Source organism: Orcinus orca, chromosome 6, assembly GCF_937001465.1.
Source record: "Orcinus orca chromosome 6, mOrcOrc1.1, whole genome shotgun sequence".
Classification (NCBI taxonomy): Eukaryota; Metazoa; Chordata; class Mammalia; order Artiodactyla; family Delphinidae; genus Orcinus; species Orcinus orca.
The window spans coordinates 1,050,958-1,069,452 of record NC_064564.1 but is presented as its reverse complement, the minus strand read 5'-3'; the positions used below and the strand labels follow the sequence as shown (position 1 = coordinate 1,069,452).

Here is an 18,495-nt window from a genome sequence, read left to right as displayed (position 1 = left end):
AACTCAGGGGCAGTAAAATTCACGAAACTGCAGAGTTGAAAATATCCATCACTGAAAAATGTCTTGACGAAAGTCAGAGAAAAGGACTTGTAAGCAAGGGAGAATGGCAGGAGAGGGATCTGAGGAGGTAGAAAGGACTCGCCATTAAGCACAAGAAAAGGAGCTGAACATTGCCAACATTGCAGTTGGCCAAAAAGGGTGTATGCGTTTTTTTCTGTATATATTCAAGAAAAGGGCATACACTTTTTTAGCCAACCAAACAGGTGGGCACTGGAAGTCAATACTACAAAAGATATCACTTCGCATCAGTCAGAAGAGCCATCCTCATAAAGCGTAAACAACAGAAATGCAGGACAGGGCAAGGAGAAGAGGGAGCCCTGTGAGACTTATAGTGGAAATGTATATTGCCAACGGCCATTCTGGAGAAGTGTATTGTGTTTACTAAAGCATCTAAAAAATGAGCTACAGAGTATAGGGCACTTGCACTCATGGGCGTATATCTTGGGAAAAACAAAAATCGAGAGGACACAGGCACCCCAATGTTTACCCCCTCTCTGTTTAAAAGATCCTCGACTAGGATATAACTTAAATGTCTCTGGAGAGAAAAAATGGATAGAGATGTGGTACTTAGGTAAAGTGGAATATTATTCAGCCTGGAAATCAATGAAATATGGCCAGTTGTAACAACTCCGGAGGAGTTACGTATGATCATTCTAAGTGACATAATTCAAAAAGAAAAAGACACATATCATAAGATATCACTTAAAGGTGGAATCCAAAATGGCTACACATGAAATAAATTACAAAACAAAAACATAGTCAAATCTGTAGGAAACACGCATAAGGCTGCTAAACGGGAAAGGTGGGGAGGGGTGAGGCATCATCCAGGAGGTTGAAATTAGCAAAGATACCATTCCAAATACCAAACTGATAATCAACAAGGCCCACACGGTAGCTAAAAGAACTGCACTCAGCACACTCAAGTCACCGGAAAAGAATATATACGACTCGTAAGAATCTGAAAAAGAATTTACTGATGTCTCTCTGTACGTGAATCAAGTGGATGTACAGCAGCAAGAAACAGAGCTTTGAAAATCAGCTGTAACCAATATAGTAATAAATTGAAAAAAATAAACGACAGAGAGACAGAGAAAACCTCTTACAACTTTTCCTCAGGGACGGTGATGCAACATGGATTGAACACATCTAGACCCACAGCAGGATGAGACATAAGGCTGGAAACTGTTTGCACTAAGAGAAATGTGAGGTTGGGTGAGGAAATGCACACCCTTTAAAGTAATACTACCTGGTACCCATTCAATGGGTCCCAAATCTGCAGGTTCAAGGGATCTTCCTACAGCTAAAACATGCATGGAAAACCCAGAGGACTGTACACCATGTGATCGGGAGATGTGTCTAAAATGCAGCTCATTTATCCTCTCCTGGTGCTCCTGTTCACCATTCCAGCCATGTTACTTAGAATCTCCCCACTTGGAGAATCAGCACATTTAAACTTCTGTTTCACACATTTTGCAAATTGTGAGAAGGATGAACGGGAAGAGGGGGAACCAATGAGAGAATAGTTGTAGGGGTTTGGACGGGCACATATCACTCTAATTTCCCATTAAGAATAAGAATTGAAAAAAGGCTCAGCCCGCCTCGCCGGAGCCAAAATAGGGCCTGAAGCAATCCTGCGGGTTTGAGGCCAGCTCACAAAAGAGCAACTTAAAAAATGGAGCTCAGGGTCACTGCAATTCACAAACCTGCAGAGTTATAAATGAAAACTAACGTCTAAAAATATGTTGAGGTAAGGCAAAGAAGAGGATCTGAATGCAAGACAGAATTGCAAGAAACAGATTTCAAGAGATAGATTGGACTCGTCTTTAAAGCACATGAAAAGCGGCAGAATTTCGACAATGATGCAGTTGGCCCAAAAGGGCGTATGCGTTTTTTCCTGATTATATCCAGGAAAAAACGCATACGCACTTTATGGGCAACGAAGCAAGCAAGCAATGCAAATGTGCACAACAAAGAAGTCTCATTTCCCACCGGTCAAAAGGGCCATCCTAAAAAATTGTAAAAACCAGAAATGCAGGACAGGCCATGGAGAACAGGGAGCCTTTATACGCTGATGGGCAGTGTGTGAACTGCCGAGAGCCACTCTAGAGAAGTGTATGGTGGTTCCTAAATCATCTAAAAAACAGAGCTACAGAGCATAGGACACTTCCAATCATGGGAGTATATCTAGGGAAGTCTAAAAATCAACAAGACACAAGCACACCACAGTTTAGGGCTACTCTGTTTACAAGAACCTCAACTTCAGTACACCTTAAATATCCCAGGAAAGAGAACAATGGATAAAGAAGATGTGATACTTATGTACAATGGAATATCTCTTCACCATGAAATCAATGTAATAAGGCTAGTAGAAGGATAAAGAGTGGATTTAGGTCCGATAATACTACTTGAAATAAGTCAAACAGAAAAAGAAACATATCATAAGATATCACTTATAGAGGGAGGGTAAATATGGCTGCACAAGAAATGAATTACAGAACAGAACAGTGTCTCACATGTAGAAAACACACTTATGTCAGCTTAAGGGGAAAGGAGAGGTGGGGTGATGCATAAAACCAGAGTTTGAAATTAGCACAGATACCGTTCAATAAACCAAATAGATATTAGACAAGATCTACACCTTGCTTAATGAACTGGCCTCAACACACCTTATACACTGCAGAGAAATATATCTGAGTAATAAGAATCTTAAAATCCATGTATTGATATATCTCCATAAGGGAATCAAGTGTGTGCAGAGCGGCACAAACACAGCAGTGAAAATGAGCTAAACCCCATTATAGAAATAAATTTTAAAAACAAAACGCAGAAACAATGAAAGAGAGAAAAATTCTTACAAAATTTGCTCAGGGGCTGTGATGCAACCTGGATTGACCACATATAAACCCACAGCTGGATAAGACATAAGGCTGCACACTTGGGGCTGAGAGGATTGGTGAGATTTGGTGAGCAACTGCCAAAAGTTTAATGCAATACTTCATGCTACTCATTCCAAGGGTCCCAACAATCCAGGTTGAAGGGAATCTTCCTACAGCTAAACCATGCTTGGGAAACCCAGCGACTGGTATACCATATGATCAGGAAAGGTTTCTAAAACGCACCTCATTTTTCCTCTCCTGGGGCTCCGGATCGACATTCCAGCCGCTTTACTAACAACAACCCCACATGGAGAGTCAATGTCTTTAAGTTCTGGTATCGCACAGTCTGCAGTTAGTGTGGAGGATGAATGGGAATAGGGGGAACCAGTGAGAAACTAGCTGTAGCGGTTTCAATGGGCACATGTCACTCTAATTTCACATCAGTAAGAAGAATAAACCAAAGGCACAGCAAGGTGCCCCAGAAGAAGAATAGGGCCTGAAGGAATCCTGTGGTTATGAGGCAAGATCACAAAAATATGAGCTGAAAAATGGAGCTAAGGGCCACTGCAATTCAAAAACGTGCAGAGTTATAAAGACCAACTATTTTCAAAAAATATATTGAGGTAAGGCTATGAAGAGGCATCGAAAGCAAGGCAGAATTGCAGGAAACCGATTTCAGGAGGTAGACAGGAATTGCATTTAAAGCATAGGAAAAGAGGCAGAACGTCGACAATGATGCACTTGGCCAAAAAGGGCGTATGCGTTTTTTCCTGAATATATTCAGGAAAAAACGCATACGCCCTTTTTGGCCAACCAAGCAAGCTTGCAAAGGAAATCTGCACTACAATGAAGTCTCACTTCCCCCCGGTCAAAAGGGCCATCTGAAAAAAGTGTAAAATCCAGAAAGGCAGGACAGGCCATGGAGAACTGGGAGCCTTGTTATGCTGATGGGCGGGATGTAAATTGCCAACAGCCACTCGGGAGAAGTGTATGGTGTTTCCTGAAACATCTAAAAAACAAAGCAACAGAGCCTAGGGCACTTCCACTTATGGTCCTATAGCTTAGGGAAATTAAAATCAAAAAGACACAGCCACCCAAAAGTTTGGGACAGCTCTGTTTACAAGAACCTCGTTTACGGGACAAGTTCAATATCGCAGAAAGTGAAAAATGGATAAAGATTTTGTGCTACTTACGTACAATGCAATATCACTCAGCAATGAAATCTCTGTCAACAGGCCTGTAGCAGAAAATGAGTGGGTTCAGGTATGATGATTCTAACTGAAATAAGTCACACAGAAAAAGAAACATCATAAGATATCACTAATACACGGAATGTAAACTTGGCTACACAGGAACTGAATTACAAAACAGAACAGGGTCTCAAATTTAGAAAACCAACTTATGCTTGCTTAAGGGGAAAGGTGAGTTGGGGTGCTGCATAAAACCAGAGATTCAAATGAGCACAGATAAAGCTCCTTAAGCCCAATATGTAATAGACAAGAGCTACTCCTTGCTCAACGAAATGGACTCAAAACCCCATGTTAAACACCTTATAATGTACCTGACAAGTAAGTATCTTAAAACCTAAAGATTGCTATGTCTCTGAAAGAGAATCAAGCGTGAGGACAGGGGCATAAACGCAGCAGTGATAGGATTGGAGAGGTTCGGTGAGCAAATGAAGACCCTTTGAAGTCATATTGCATGGTACCCATTCCACGGGTCTCAACGCTCCAGGTTTAAGGGATTCTTCCTTCAGCTAAAACATGCATGTGGAACCCAGAGTATGATCAACCGTGTGATAGGGAGACGTGTTGAAATATGTCTCAGTTCTCGTCCCCTGGTACTCGGGTGCAACATTCCAGAGGCTTTACTAACACTCTCCCGACTTGGAGAGTCAGTGCCTTTAACCTCCTGTTTGGCCCACTTTGCAAATTCCGCGGAAGATGAACAGGAATAGGGAGAACCAATGAGAGACTAGCTGGAGGTGTCTGGACGGGCAAATTTAACTCCCATTTCCCACCAGGAAGAGGAATTAACCAAAGGCTCAGCGTGCCATGCTGGAACCAGATTAGGGCCTGAAGCAATCCTGCGGTGTTGCGGCCAGCTCACAAGAAAGCGAGTTGAAGAAAGGAGCTCAGGGGCACTGTAATTCACAAACCTGCAGAGTTACAAATGACAGCTATCGTCCAAAAATATACTGAAATAAGGCTGCCAAGAGGACTTGAAAGCGGGGCAGAATTGCAGGAAACCGATTTCAGGAGGTAGACTGGAATTGCATTTAAAGCATAGGAAAAGACGCAGAACGTCCACAATGATGCACTTGGCCAAAACGGGTGTATGCGTTTTCTCCTGAATATATTCAGGAAAAGACGCATACGCCCTTTTTGGCCAACCAAGCAAGCTTGCAAAGGAAATCTGCACTACAATGAAGTCTCACTTCACCCAGGTCAAAAGGGCCATCTGATAAAAGTGTAAAATCCAGAAAGGCAGGACAGGACATGGAGAACTGGGAGCCTTGTTATGCTGATGGGCGGGATGTAAATTGCCAACAGCCACTGGGGAGAAGTGTATGGTGTTTCCTGAAATATCTAAAAAACAAAGCAACAGAGCCTAGGGCACTTCCACTTATGGTCCTATAGCTTAGGGAAATTAAAATCAAAAAGACACAGCCACCCAAAAGTTTGGGACGGCTCTGTTTACAAGAACCTCGTTTATGGTACAAGTTCAATATCGCAGAAAGCGAAAAATGGATAAAGAAGTTGTGGTACTTACGTACAAAGCAATATCACTCAGCAATGAAATCTATGTCATCAGGCCCGTAGCAGCATAATGAGTGGATTCAGGTATGATGATTCTAACTGAAATAAGTCACACAGAAAAAGAAACATCATAAGATATCAATAATACACAGAATGTAAACTTGGCTACACAGGAACTGGATTACGAAACAGAAGAGGGTCTCAAATTTAGAAAACCAACTTATGCTTTCTTAAGGGGAAAGGGGAGTTGGGGTGCTGCATAAAACCAGAGATTGAAATGAGCACAGATAAATTTCCTTAAGCCAAATATGTAATAGACAAGAGCTACTCCTTGCTCAAAGAAATGGACACAGCACCCCATATTAAACCCCTAAGAATGTACCTGGCTAGTAAGTATCTTAAAACCTATGGATTGCTATGTCTCCAAAAGAGAATCAAGCGTGTGCACAGGGGCATAAACGCAGCAGTGATAGGATTGGAGAGGTTCGGTGAGCAAATGAAGACCCTTTGAAGTCATATTGCATGGTACCCATTCCACGGGTCTCAACTCTCCAGGTTTAAGGGATTCTTCCTTCAGCTAAAACATGCATGTGGAACCCAGAGTATGATCAGCCATGTGATCAGGACACGTGTTCAAATATATCTCAGTTTTCCTCCCCTGGTACTCGGGTGCAACATTCCAGATGCTTTACTAACACTCTCCCAACTTGGAGAGTCAGTGCCTTTTACCTCCTGTTTGGCCCAGTTTGCAATTTCTGCGGAAGATGAACAGGAATAGGGATAACCAATGAGAGACTAGCTGGAGGTGTCTGGACGGGCAAATTTAACTCTCATTTCCCACCAGGAAGAGGAATTAAACAAAGGCTCAGCGTGCCGTGCCAGAACCAGATTAGGGCCTGAAGCAATCCTGCGGTGTTGCGGCCAGCTCACGAGAAAGCGAGTTCAAGAAAGGAGCTCAGGGGCACTGTAATTCACAAACCTGCAGAGTTATAAATGATAGCTATCATCCAAAAATATACTGAAGTAAGGCTGCCAAGAAGACTTGAAATCGGCGCAGAATTGCAGGAAACCGATTTCAGGAGGTAGACTGGAATTGCATTTAAAGCATAGGAAAAGAGGCAGAACGTCAACAATGATGCACTTGGCCAAAAAGGGCGTATGCGTTTTTTCCTGAATATATTCAGGAAAAAACGCATACGCCCTTTTTGGCCAACCAAGCAAGCTTGCAAAGGAAATCTGCACTACAATGAAGTCTCACTTCCCCCCGTCAAAAGGGCCATCTGAAAAAAGTGTAAAATCCAGAAAGGCAGGACAGGCCATGGAGAACTGGGAGCCTTGTTATGCTGATGGGCGGGATGTAAATTGCCAACAGCCACTCCGGAGAAGTGTATGGTGTTTCCTGAAACATCTAAAAAACAAAGCAACAGAGCCTAGGGCACTTCCACTTATGGTCCTATAGCTTAGGGAAATTAAAATCAAAAAGACACAGCCACCCCAAAGTTTGGGACGGCTCTGTTTACAAGAACCTCGTTTACGGGACAAGTTCAATATCACAGAAAGTGAAAAATGGATAAAGAAGTTGTGGTACTTACGTACAATGCACTATCAGTCAGCAATGAAATCTATGTCATCAGGCCCGTAGCAGCATAGAGTGGATTCAGGTATGATGATTCTAACTGAAATAAGTCACACAGAAAAAGAAACATCATAAGATATCACTAATACATGGAATGTAAACTTGGCTACACAGGAACTGGATTACAAAACAGAACAGGGTCTCAAATTTAGAAAACCAACTTATGCTTGCTTAAGGGGAAAGGTGAGTTGGGGTGCTGCATAAAACCAGAGATTCAAATGAGCACAGATAAAGCTCCTTAAGCCCAATATGTAATAGACAAGAGCTACTCCTTGCTCAACGAACTGGACTCAAAACCCCATGTTAAACACCTTATAATGTACCTGACAAGTAAGTATCTTAAAACCTAAAGATTGCTATGTCTCTGAAAGAGAATCAAGCGTGAGGACAGGGGCATAAACGCAGCAGTGATAGGATTGGAGAGGTTCGGTGAGCAAATGAAGACCCTTTGAAGTCATATTGCATGGTACCCATTCCACGGGTCTCAACGCTCCAGGTTTAAGGGATTCTTCCTTCAGCTAAAACATGCATGTGGAACCCAGAGTATGATCAACCGTGTGATAGGGAGACGTGTTGAAATATGTCTCAGTTCTCGTCCCCTGGTACTCGGGTGCAACATTCCAGAGGCTTTACTAACACTCTCCCGACTTGGAGAGTCAGTGCCTTTAACCTCCTGTTTGGCCCACTTTGCAAATTCCGCGGAAGATGAACAGGAATAGGGAGAACCAATGAGAGACTAGCTGGAGGTGTCTGGACGGGCAAATTTAACTCCCATTTCCCACCAGGAAGAGGAATTAACCAAAGGCTCAGCGTGCCATGCTGGAACCAGATTAGGGCCTGAAGCAATCCTGCGGTGTTGCGGCCAGCTCACAAGAAAGCGAGTTGAAGAAAGGAGCTCAGGGGCACTGTAATTCACAAACCTGCAGAGTTACAAATGACAGCTATCGTCCAAAAATATACTGAAATAAGGCTGCCAAGAGGACTTGAAAGCGGGGCAGAATTGCAGGAAACCGATTTCAGGAGGTAGACTGGAATTGCATTTAAAGCATAGGAAAAGACGCAGAACGTCCACAATGATGCACTTGGCCAAAACGGGTGTATGCGTTTTCTCCTGAATATATTCAGGAAAAGACGCATACGCCCTTTTTGGCCAACCAAGCAAGCTTGCAAAGGAAATCTGCACTACAATGAAGTCTCACTTCACCCAGGTCAAAAGGGCCATCTGATAAAAGTGTAAAATCCAGAAAGGCAGGACAGGACATGGAGAACTGGGAGCCTTGTTATGCTGATGGGCGGGATGTAAATTGCCAAGAGCCACTCGGGAGAAGTGTATGGTGTTTCCTGAAATATCTAAAAAACAAAGCAACAGAGCCTAGGGCACTTCCACTTATGGTCCTATAGCTTAGGGAAATTAAAATCAAAAAGACACAGCCACCCAAAAGTTTGGGACGGCTCTGTTTACAAGAACCTCGTTTATGGTACAAGTTCAATATCGCAGAAAGCGAAAAATGGATAAAGAAGTTGTGGTACTTACGTACAAAGCAATATCACTCAGCAATGAAATCTATGTCATCAGGCCGGTAGCAGCATAATGAGTGGATTCAGGTATGATGATTCTAACTGAAATAAGTCACACAGAAAAAGAAACATCATAAGATATCAGTAATACACAGAATGTAAACTTGGCTACACAGGAACTGGATTACGAAACAGAAGAGGGTCTCAAATTTAGAAAACCAACTTATGCTTTCTTAAGGGGAAAGGGGAGTTGGGGTGCTGCATAAAACCAGAGATTGAAATGAGCACAGATAAATTTCCTTAAGCCAAATATGTAATAGACAAGAGCTACTCCTTGCTCAAAGAAATGGACACAGCACCCCATATTAAACCCCTAAGAATGTACCTGGCTAGTAAGTATCTTAAAACCTATGGATTGCTATGTCTCCAAAAGAGAATCAAGCGTGTGCACAGGGGCATAAACGCAGCAGTGATAGGATTGGAGAGGTTCGGTGAGCAAATGAAGACCCTTTGAAGTCATATTGCATGGTACCCATTCCACGGGTCTCAACTCTCCAGGTTTAAGGGATTCTTCCTTCAGCTAAAACATGCATGTGGAACCCAGAGTATGATCAGCCATGTGATCAGGACACGTGTTCAAATATATCTGTTTTCCTCCCCTGGTACTCGGGTGCAACATTCCAGATGCTTTACTAACACTCTCCCAACTTGGAGAGTCAGTGCCTTTTACCTCCTGTTTGGCCCAGTTTGCAATTTCTGTGGAAGATGAACAGGAATAGGGATAACCAATGAGAGACTAGCTGGAGGTGTCTGGACGGGCAAATTTAACTCTCATTTCCCACCAGGAAGAGGAATTAAACAAAGGCTCAGCGTGCCGTGCCAGAACCAGATTAGGGCCTGAAGCAATCCTGCGGTGTTGCGGCCAGCTCACGAGAAAGCGAGTTCAAGAAAGGAGCTCAGGGGCACTGTAATTCACAAACCTGCAGAGTTATAAATGATAGCTATCATCCAAAAATATACTGAAGTAAGGCTGCCAAGAAGACTTGAAATCGGCGCAGAATTGCAGGAAACCGATTTCAGGAGGTAGACTGGAATTGCATTTAAAGCATAGGAAAAGAGGCAGAACGTCAACAATGATGCACTTGGCCAAAAAGGGCGTATGCGTTTTTTCCTGAATATATTCAGGAAAAAACGCATACGCCCTTTTTGGCCAACCAAGCAAGCTTGCAAAGGAAATCTGCACTACAATGAAGTCTCACTTCCCCCCGTCAAAAGGGCCATCTGAAAAAAGTGTAAAATCCAGAAAGGCAGGACAGGCCATGGAGAACTGGGAGCCTTGTTATGCTGATGGGCGGGATGTAAATTGCCAACAGCCACTCCGGAGAAGTGTATGGTGTTTCCTGAAACATCTAAAAAACAAAGCAACAGAGCCTAGGGCACTTCCACTTATGGTCCTATAGCTTAGGGAAATTAAAATCAAAAAGACACAGCCACCCCAAAGTTTGGGACGGCTCTGTTTACAAGAACCTCGTTTACGGGACAAGTTCAATATCACAGAAAGTGAAAAATGGATAAAGAAGTTGTGGTACTTACGTACAATGCACTATCAGTCAGCAATGAAATCTATGTCATCAGGCCCGTAGCAGCATAGAGTGGATTCAGGTATGATGATTCTAACTGAAATAAGTCACACAGAAAAAGAAACATCATAAGATATCACTAATACATGGAATGTAAACTTGGCTACACAGGAACTGGATTACAAAACAGAACAGGGTCTCAAATTTAGAAAACCAACTTATGCTTGCTTAAGGGGAAAGGTGAGTTGGGGTGCTGCATAAAACCAGAGATTCAAATGAGCACAGATAAAGCTCCTTAAGCCCAATATGTAATAGACAAGAGCTACTCCTTGCTCAACGAACTGGACTCAAAACCCCATGTTAAACACCTTATAATGTACCTGACAAGTAAGTATCTTAAAACCTAAAGATTGCTATGTCTCTGAAAGAGAATCAAGCGTGAGGACAGGGGCATAAACGCAGCAGTGATAGGATTGGAGAGGTTCGGTGAGCAAATGAAGACCCTTTGAAGTCATATTGCATGGTACCCATTCCACGGGTCTCAACGCTCCAGGTTTAAGGGATTCTTCCTTCAGCTAAAACATGCATGTGGAACCCAGAGTATGATCAACCGTGTGATAGGGAGACGTGTTGAAATATGTCTCAGTTCTCGTCCCCTGGTACTCGGGTGCAACATTCCAGAGGCTTTACTAACACTCTCCCGACTTGGAGAGTCAGTGCCTTTAACCTCCTGTTTGGCCCACTTTGCAAATTCCGCGGAAGATGAACAGGAATAGGGAGAACCAATGAGAGACTAGCTGGAGGTGTCTGGACGGGCAAATTTAACTCCCATTTCCCACCAGGAAGAGGAATTAACCAAAGGCTCAGCGTGCCATGCTGGAACCAGATTAGGGCCTGAAGCAATCCTGCGGTGTTGCGGCCAGCTCACAAGAAAGCGAGTTGAAGAAAGGAGCTCAGGGGCACTGTAATTCACAAACCTGCAGAGTTACAAATGACAGCTATCGTCCAAAAATATACTGAAATAAGGCTGCCAAGAGGACTTGAAAGCGGGGCAGAATTGCAGGAAACCGATTTCAGGAGGTAGACTGGAATTGCATTTAAAGCATAGGAAAAGACGCAGAACGTCCACAATGATGCACTTGGCCAAAACGGGTGTATGCGTTTTCTCCTGAATATATTCAGGAAAAGACGCATACGCCCTTTTTGGCCAACCAAGCAAGCTTGCAAAGGAAATCTGCACTACAATGAAGTCTCACTTCACCCAGGTCAAAAGGGCCATCTGATAAAAGTGTAAAATCCAGAAAGGCAGGACAGGACATGGAGAACTGGGAGCCTTGTTATGCTGATGGGCGGGATGTAAATTGCCAAGAGCCACTCGGGAGAAGTGTATGGTGTTTCCTGAAATATCTAAAAAACAAAGCAACAGAGCCTAGGGCACTTCCACTTATGGTCCTATAGCTTAGGGAAATTAAAATCAAAAAGACACAGCCACCCAAAAGTTTGGGACGGCTCTGTTTACAAGAACCTCGTTTATGGTACAAGTTCAATATCGCAGAAAGCGAAAAATGGATAAAGAAGTTGTGGTACTTACGTACAAAGCAATATCACTCAGCAATGAAATCTATGTCATCAGGCCGGTAGCAGCATAATGAGTGGATTCAGGTATGATGATTCTAACTGAAATAAGTCACACAGAAAAAGAAACATCATAAGATATCAGTAATACACAGAATGTAAACTTGGCTACACAGGAACTGGATTACGAAACAGAAGAGGGTCTCAAATTTAGAAAACCAACTTATGCTTTCTTAAGGGGAAAGGGGAGTTGGGGTGCTGCATAAAACCAGAGATTGAAATGAGCACAGATAAATTTCCTTAAGCCAAATATGTAATAGACAAGAGCTACTCCTTGCTCAAAGAAATGGACACAGCACCCCATATTAAACCCCTAAGAATGTACCTGGCTAGTAAGTATCTTAAAACCTATGGATTGCTATGTCTCCAAAAGAGAATCAAGCGTGTGCACAGGGGCATAAACGCAGCAGTGATAGGATTGGAGAGGTTCGGTGAGCAAATGAAGACCCTTTGAAGTCATATTGCATGGTACCCATTCCACGGGTCTCAACTCTCCAGGTTTAAGGGATTCTTCCTTCAGCTAAAACATGCATGTGGAACCCAGAGTATGATCAGCCATGTGATCAGGACACGTGTTCAAATATATCTGTTTTCCTCCCCTGGTACTCGGGTGCAACATTCCAGATGCTTTACTAACACTCTCCCAACTTGGAGAGTCAGTGCCTTTTACCTCCTGTTTGGCCCAGTTTGCAATTTCTGTGGAAGATGAACAGGAATAGGGATAACCAATGAGAGACTAGCTGGAGGTGTCTGGACGGGCAAATTTAACTCTCATTTCCCACCAGGAAGAGGAATTAAACAAAGGCTCAGCGTGCCGTGCCAGAACCAGATTAGGGCCTGAAGCAATCCTGCGGTGTTGCGGCCAGCTCACGAGAAAGCGAGTTCAAGAAAGGAGCTCAGGGGCACTGTAATTCACAAACCTGCAGAGTTATAAATGATAGCTATCATCCAAAAATATACTGAAGTAAGGCTGCCAAGAAGACTTGAAATCGGCGCAGAATTGCAGGAAACCGATTTCAGGAGGTAGACTGGAATTGCATTTAAAGCATAGGAAAAGAGGCAGAACGTCAACAATGATGCACTTGGCCAAAAAGGGCGTATGCGTTTTTTCCTGAATATATTCAGGAAAAAACGCATACGCCCTTTTTGGCCAACCAAGCAAGCTTGCAAAGGAAATCTGCACTACAATGAAGTCTCACTTCCCCCCGTCAAAAGGGCCATCTGAAAAAAGTGTAAAATCCAGAAAGGCAGGACAGGCCATGGAGAACTGGGAGCCTTGTTATGCTGATGGGCGGGATGTAAATTGCCAACAGCCACTCCGGAGAAGTGTATGGTGTTTCCTGAAACATCTAAAAAACAAAGCAACAGAGCCTAGGGCACTTCCACTTATGGTCCTATAGCTTAGGGAAATTAAAATCAAAAAGACACAGCCACCCCAAAGTTTGGGACGGCTCTGTTTACAAGAACCTCGTTTACGGGACAAGTTCAATATCACAGAAAGTGAAAAATGGATAAAGAAGTTGTGGTACTTACGTACAATGCACTATCAGTCAGCAATGAAATCTATGTCATCAGGCCCGTAGCAGCATAGAGTGGATTCAGGTATGATGATTCTAACTGAAATAAGTCACACAGAAAAAGAAACATCATAAGATATCACTAATACATGGAATGTAAACTTGGCTACACAGGAACTGGATTACAAAACAGAACAGGGTCTCAAATTTAGAAAACCAACTTATGCTTGCTTAAGGGGAAAGGTGAGTTGGGGTGCTGCATAAAACCAGAGATTCAAATGAGCACAGATAAAGCTCCTTAAGCCCAATATGTAATAGACAAGAGCTACTCCTTGCTCAACGAACTGGACTCAAAACCCCATGTTAAACACCTTATAATGTACCTGACAAGTAAGTATCTTAAAACCTAAAGATTGCTATGTCTCTGAAAGAGAATCAAGCGTGAGGACAGGGGCATAAACGCAGCAGTGATAGGATTGGAGAGGTTCGGTGAGCAAATGAAGACCCTTTGAAGTCATATTGCATGGTACCCATTCCACGGGTCTCAACGCTCCAGGTTTAAGGGATTCTTCCTTCAGCTAAAACATGCATGTGGAACCCAGAGTATGATCAACCGTGTGATAGGGAGACGTGTTGAAATATGTCTCAGTTCTCGTCCCCTGGTACTCGGGTGCAACATTCCAGAGGCTTTACTAACACTCTCCCGACTTGGAGAGTCAGTGCCTTTAACCTCCTGTTTGGCCCACTTTGCAAATTCCGCGGAAGATGAACAGGAATAGGGAGAACCAATGAGAGACTAGCTGGAGGTGTCTGGACGGGCAAATTTAACTCCCATTTCCCACCAGGAAGAGGAATTAACCAAAGACTCAGCGTGCCATGCTGGAACCAGATTAGGGCCTGAAGCAATCCTGCGGTGTTGCGGCCAGCTCACAAGAAAGCGAGTTGAAGAAAGGAGCTCAGGGGCACTGTAATTCACAAACCTGCAGAGTTACAAATGACAGCTATCGTCCAAAAATATACTGAAATAAGGCTGCCAAGAGGACTTGAAAGCGGGGCAGAATTGCAGGAAACCGATTTCAGGAGGTAGACTGGAATTGCATTTAAAGCATAGGAAAAGACGCAGAACGTCCACAATGATGCACTTGGCCAAAACGGGTGTATGCGTTTTCTCCTGAATATATTCAGGAAAAGACGCATACGCCCTTTTTGGCCAACCAAGCAAGCTTGCAAAGGAAATCTGCACTACAATGAAGTCTCACTTCACCCAGGTCAAAAGGGCCATCTGATAAAAGTGTAAAATCCAGAAAGGCAGGACAGGACATGGAGAACTGGGAGCCTTGTTATGCTGATGGGCGGGATGTAAATTGCCAAGAGCCACTCGGGAGAAGTGTATGGTGTTTCCTGAAATATCTAAAAAACAAAGCAACAGAGCCTAGGGCACTTCCACTTATGGTCCTATAGCTTAGGGAAATTAAAATCAAAAAGACACAGCCACCCAAAAGTTTGGGACGGCTCTGTTTACAAGAACCTCGTTTATGGTACAAGTTCAATATCGCAGAAAGCGAAAAATGGATAAAGAAGTTGTGGTACTTACGTACAAAGCAATATCACTCAGCAATGAAATCTATGTCATCAGGCCGGTAGCAGCATAATGAGTGGATTCAGGTATGATGATTCTAACTGAAATAAGTCACACAGAAAAAGAAACATCATAAGATATCAGTAATACACAGAATGTAAACTTGGCTACACAGGAACTGGATTACGAAACAGAAGAGGGTCTCAAATTTAGAAAACCAACTTATGCTTTCTTAAGGGGAAAGGGGAGTTGGGGTGCTGCATAAAACCAGAGATTGAAATGAGCACAGATAAATTTCCTTAAGCCAAATATGTAATAGACAAGAGCTACTCCTTGCTCAAAGAAATGGACACAGCACCCCATATTAAACCCCTAAGAATGTACCTGGCTAGTAAGTATCTTAAAACCTATGGATTGCTATGTCTCCAAAAGAGAATCAAGCGTGTGCACAGGGGCATAAACGCAGCAGTGATAGGATTGGAGAGGTTCGGTGAGCAAATGAAGACCCTTTGAAGTCATATTGCATGGTACCCATTCCACGGGTCTCAACTCTCCAGGTTTAAGGGATTCTTCCTTCAGCTAAAACATGCATGTGGAACCCAGAGTATGATCAGCCATGTGATCAGGACACGTGTTCAAATATATCTGTTTTCCTCCCCTGGTACTCGGGTGCAACATTCCAGATGCTTTACTAACACTCTCCCAACTTGGAGAGTCAGTGCCTTTTACCTCCTGTTTGGCCCAGTTTGCAATTTCTGTGGAAGATGAACAGGAATAGGGATAACCAATGAGAGACTAGCTGGAGGTGTCTGGACGGGCAAATTTAACTCTCATTTCCCACCAGGAAGAGGAATTAAACAAAGGCTCAGCGTGCCGTGCCAGAACCAGATTAGGGCCTGAAGCAATCCTGCGGTGTTGCGGCCAGCTCACGAGAAAGCGAGTTCAAGAAAGGAGCTCAGGGGCACTGTAATTCACAAACCTGCAGAGTTATAAATGATAGCTATCATCCAAAAATATACTGAAGTAAGGCTGCCAAGAAGACTTGAAATCGGCGCAGAATTGCAGGAAACCGATTTCAGGAGGTAGACTGGAATTGCATTTAAAGCATAGGAAAAGAGGCAGAACGTCAACAATGATGCACTTGGCCAAAAAGGGCGTATGCGTTTTTTCCTGAATATATTCAGGAAAAAACGCATACGCCCTTTTTGGCCAACCAAGCAAGCTTGCAAAGGAAATCTGCACTACAATGAAGTCTCACTTCCCCCCGTCAAAAGGGCCATCTGAAAAAAGTGTAAAATCCAGAAAGGCAGGACAGGCCATGGAGAACTGGGAGCCTTGTTATGCTGATGGGCGGGATGTAAATTGCCAACAGCCACTCCGGAGAAGTGTATGGTGTTTCCTGAAACATCTAAAAAACAAAGCAACAGAGCCTAGGGCACTTCCACTTATGGTCCTATAGCTTAGGGAAATTAAAATCAAAAAGACACAGCCACCCCAAAGTTTGGGACGGCTCTGTTTACAAGAACCTCGTTTACGGGACAAGTTCAATATCACAGAAAGTGAAAAATGGATAAAGAATTTGTGGTACTTACGTACAATGCACTATCAGTCAGCAATGAAATCTATGTCATCAGGCCCGTAGCAGCATAGAGTGGATTCAGGTATGATGATTCTAACTGAAATAAGTCACACAGAAAAAGAAACATCATAAGATATCACTAATACATGGAATGTAAACTTGGCTACACAGGAACTGGATTACAAAACAGAACAGGGTCTCAAATTTAGAAAACCAACTTATGCTTGCTTAAGGGGAAAGGTGAGTTGGGGTGCTGCATAAAACCAGAGATTGAAATGAGCACAGATAAAGTTCCTTAAGCCAAATATGGAATAGACAAGAGCTACTCCTTGCTCAACGAAATGGACTCAAAACCCCATATTAAACGCCTAATAATGTACTTGACTAGTAAGTATCTTAAAACCTAAGGATTGCTATGTCACTGAAAGAAAATCAAGCGTGAGTACTGGGGCATAAATGCAGCAGTGATAGGATTGGAGAGGTTCGGTGAGCAAATGAAGACCCTATGAAGTCATATTGCATGGTACCCATTCCAAGGGTCTCAACTCTCCAGGTTTAAGGGATTCTTCCTTCAGCTAAAACATGAATGTGGAACCCAGAGTATGATCAACCGTGTGATCGGGAGACGTGTTCCAATATGTCTCAGTTCTCGTCCCCTGGTACTCGGGTGCAACATTCCAGACGCTTTACTAACACTCTCCCTACTTGGAAAGTCAGTGCCTTTAACCTCCTGTTTGGCCCAGTTTGCAATTTCTGCGGAAGATGAACAGGAATAGGGAGAACCAATGAGAGACTAGCTGGAGGTGTCTGGACGGGCAAATTTAACTCTCATTTCCCACCAGGAAGAGGAATTAAGCAAAGGCTCAGCGTGCCATGCCAGAACAAGATTAGGGCCTGAAGCAATCCTGCGGTGTAGCGGCCAGCTTGCAAGCAAGTGAGTTGAAGAAAGGAGCTCAGGGGCACTGTAATTCACAAACCTGCAGAGTTATAAATGACAGCTATCATCCAAAAATATACTGAAGAATGGCTGCCAAGAGGATTTCAAAGCGGGGCAGAATTGCAGGAAACCGATTTCAGGAGGTAGACTGGAATTGCATTTAAAGCATAGGAAAAGAGGCAGAACGTCGACAATGATACACTTGGCAAAAAAGGGCGTATGTGTTTTTTCCTGAATATATTCAGGAAAAAACACATACGCCCTTTTTGGCAAACCAAGCAAGCTTGAAAAGGAAATCTGCACTACAATGAAGGCTCACTTCCCCCCGGTCAAAAGGGCCATCTGAAAAAAGTGTAAAATCCAGAAAGGCAGGACAGGCCATGGAGAACTGGGAGCCGTGTTATGCTGATGGGCGGGATGTAAATTGCCAACAGCCACTTGGGAGAAGTGTATGGTGTTTCCTGAAACATCTAAAAAACAAAGCAACAGAGCCTAGGGCACTTCCACTTATGGTCCTATAGCTTAGGGAAATTAAAATAAAAAAGACACAGCCACCCCAAAGTTTGGGACAGCTCTGTTTACAAGAACCTCGTTTATGGTACAAGTTCAATATCGCACAAAGCGAAAAATGGATAAAGAAGTTGTGGTACTTACGTACAATGCAATATCACTCAGCAATGAAATCTATGTCATCAGGCCCGTAGCAGCATAATGAGTGGATTCAGGTATTATGATTCTAACTGAAATAAGTCACACAGAAAAAGAAACATAAGATATCAGTAATACACGGAATGTAAACTTGGCTACACAGGAACTGGA

The 18,495-nt window shown here is 43.2% G+C and overlaps 1 long non-coding RNA gene across 2 annotated transcripts in view; it reads right to left on the bottom strand.

The window, feature by feature from the left end:
• Positions 1 to 18,495, bottom strand: part of LOC125964726 (uncharacterized) — a 723,743-nt gene that overhangs the window by 604,296 nt on the left and 100,952 nt on the right. For both annotated transcript variants that reach the window (XR_007477968.1, XR_007477966.1), the window contains exon 2: positions 5,713 to 5,794. This is a non-coding gene — a long non-coding RNA (uncharacterized LOC125964726). The remainder of the gene's footprint in view (positions 1 to 5,712; positions 5,795 to 18,495) is intronic.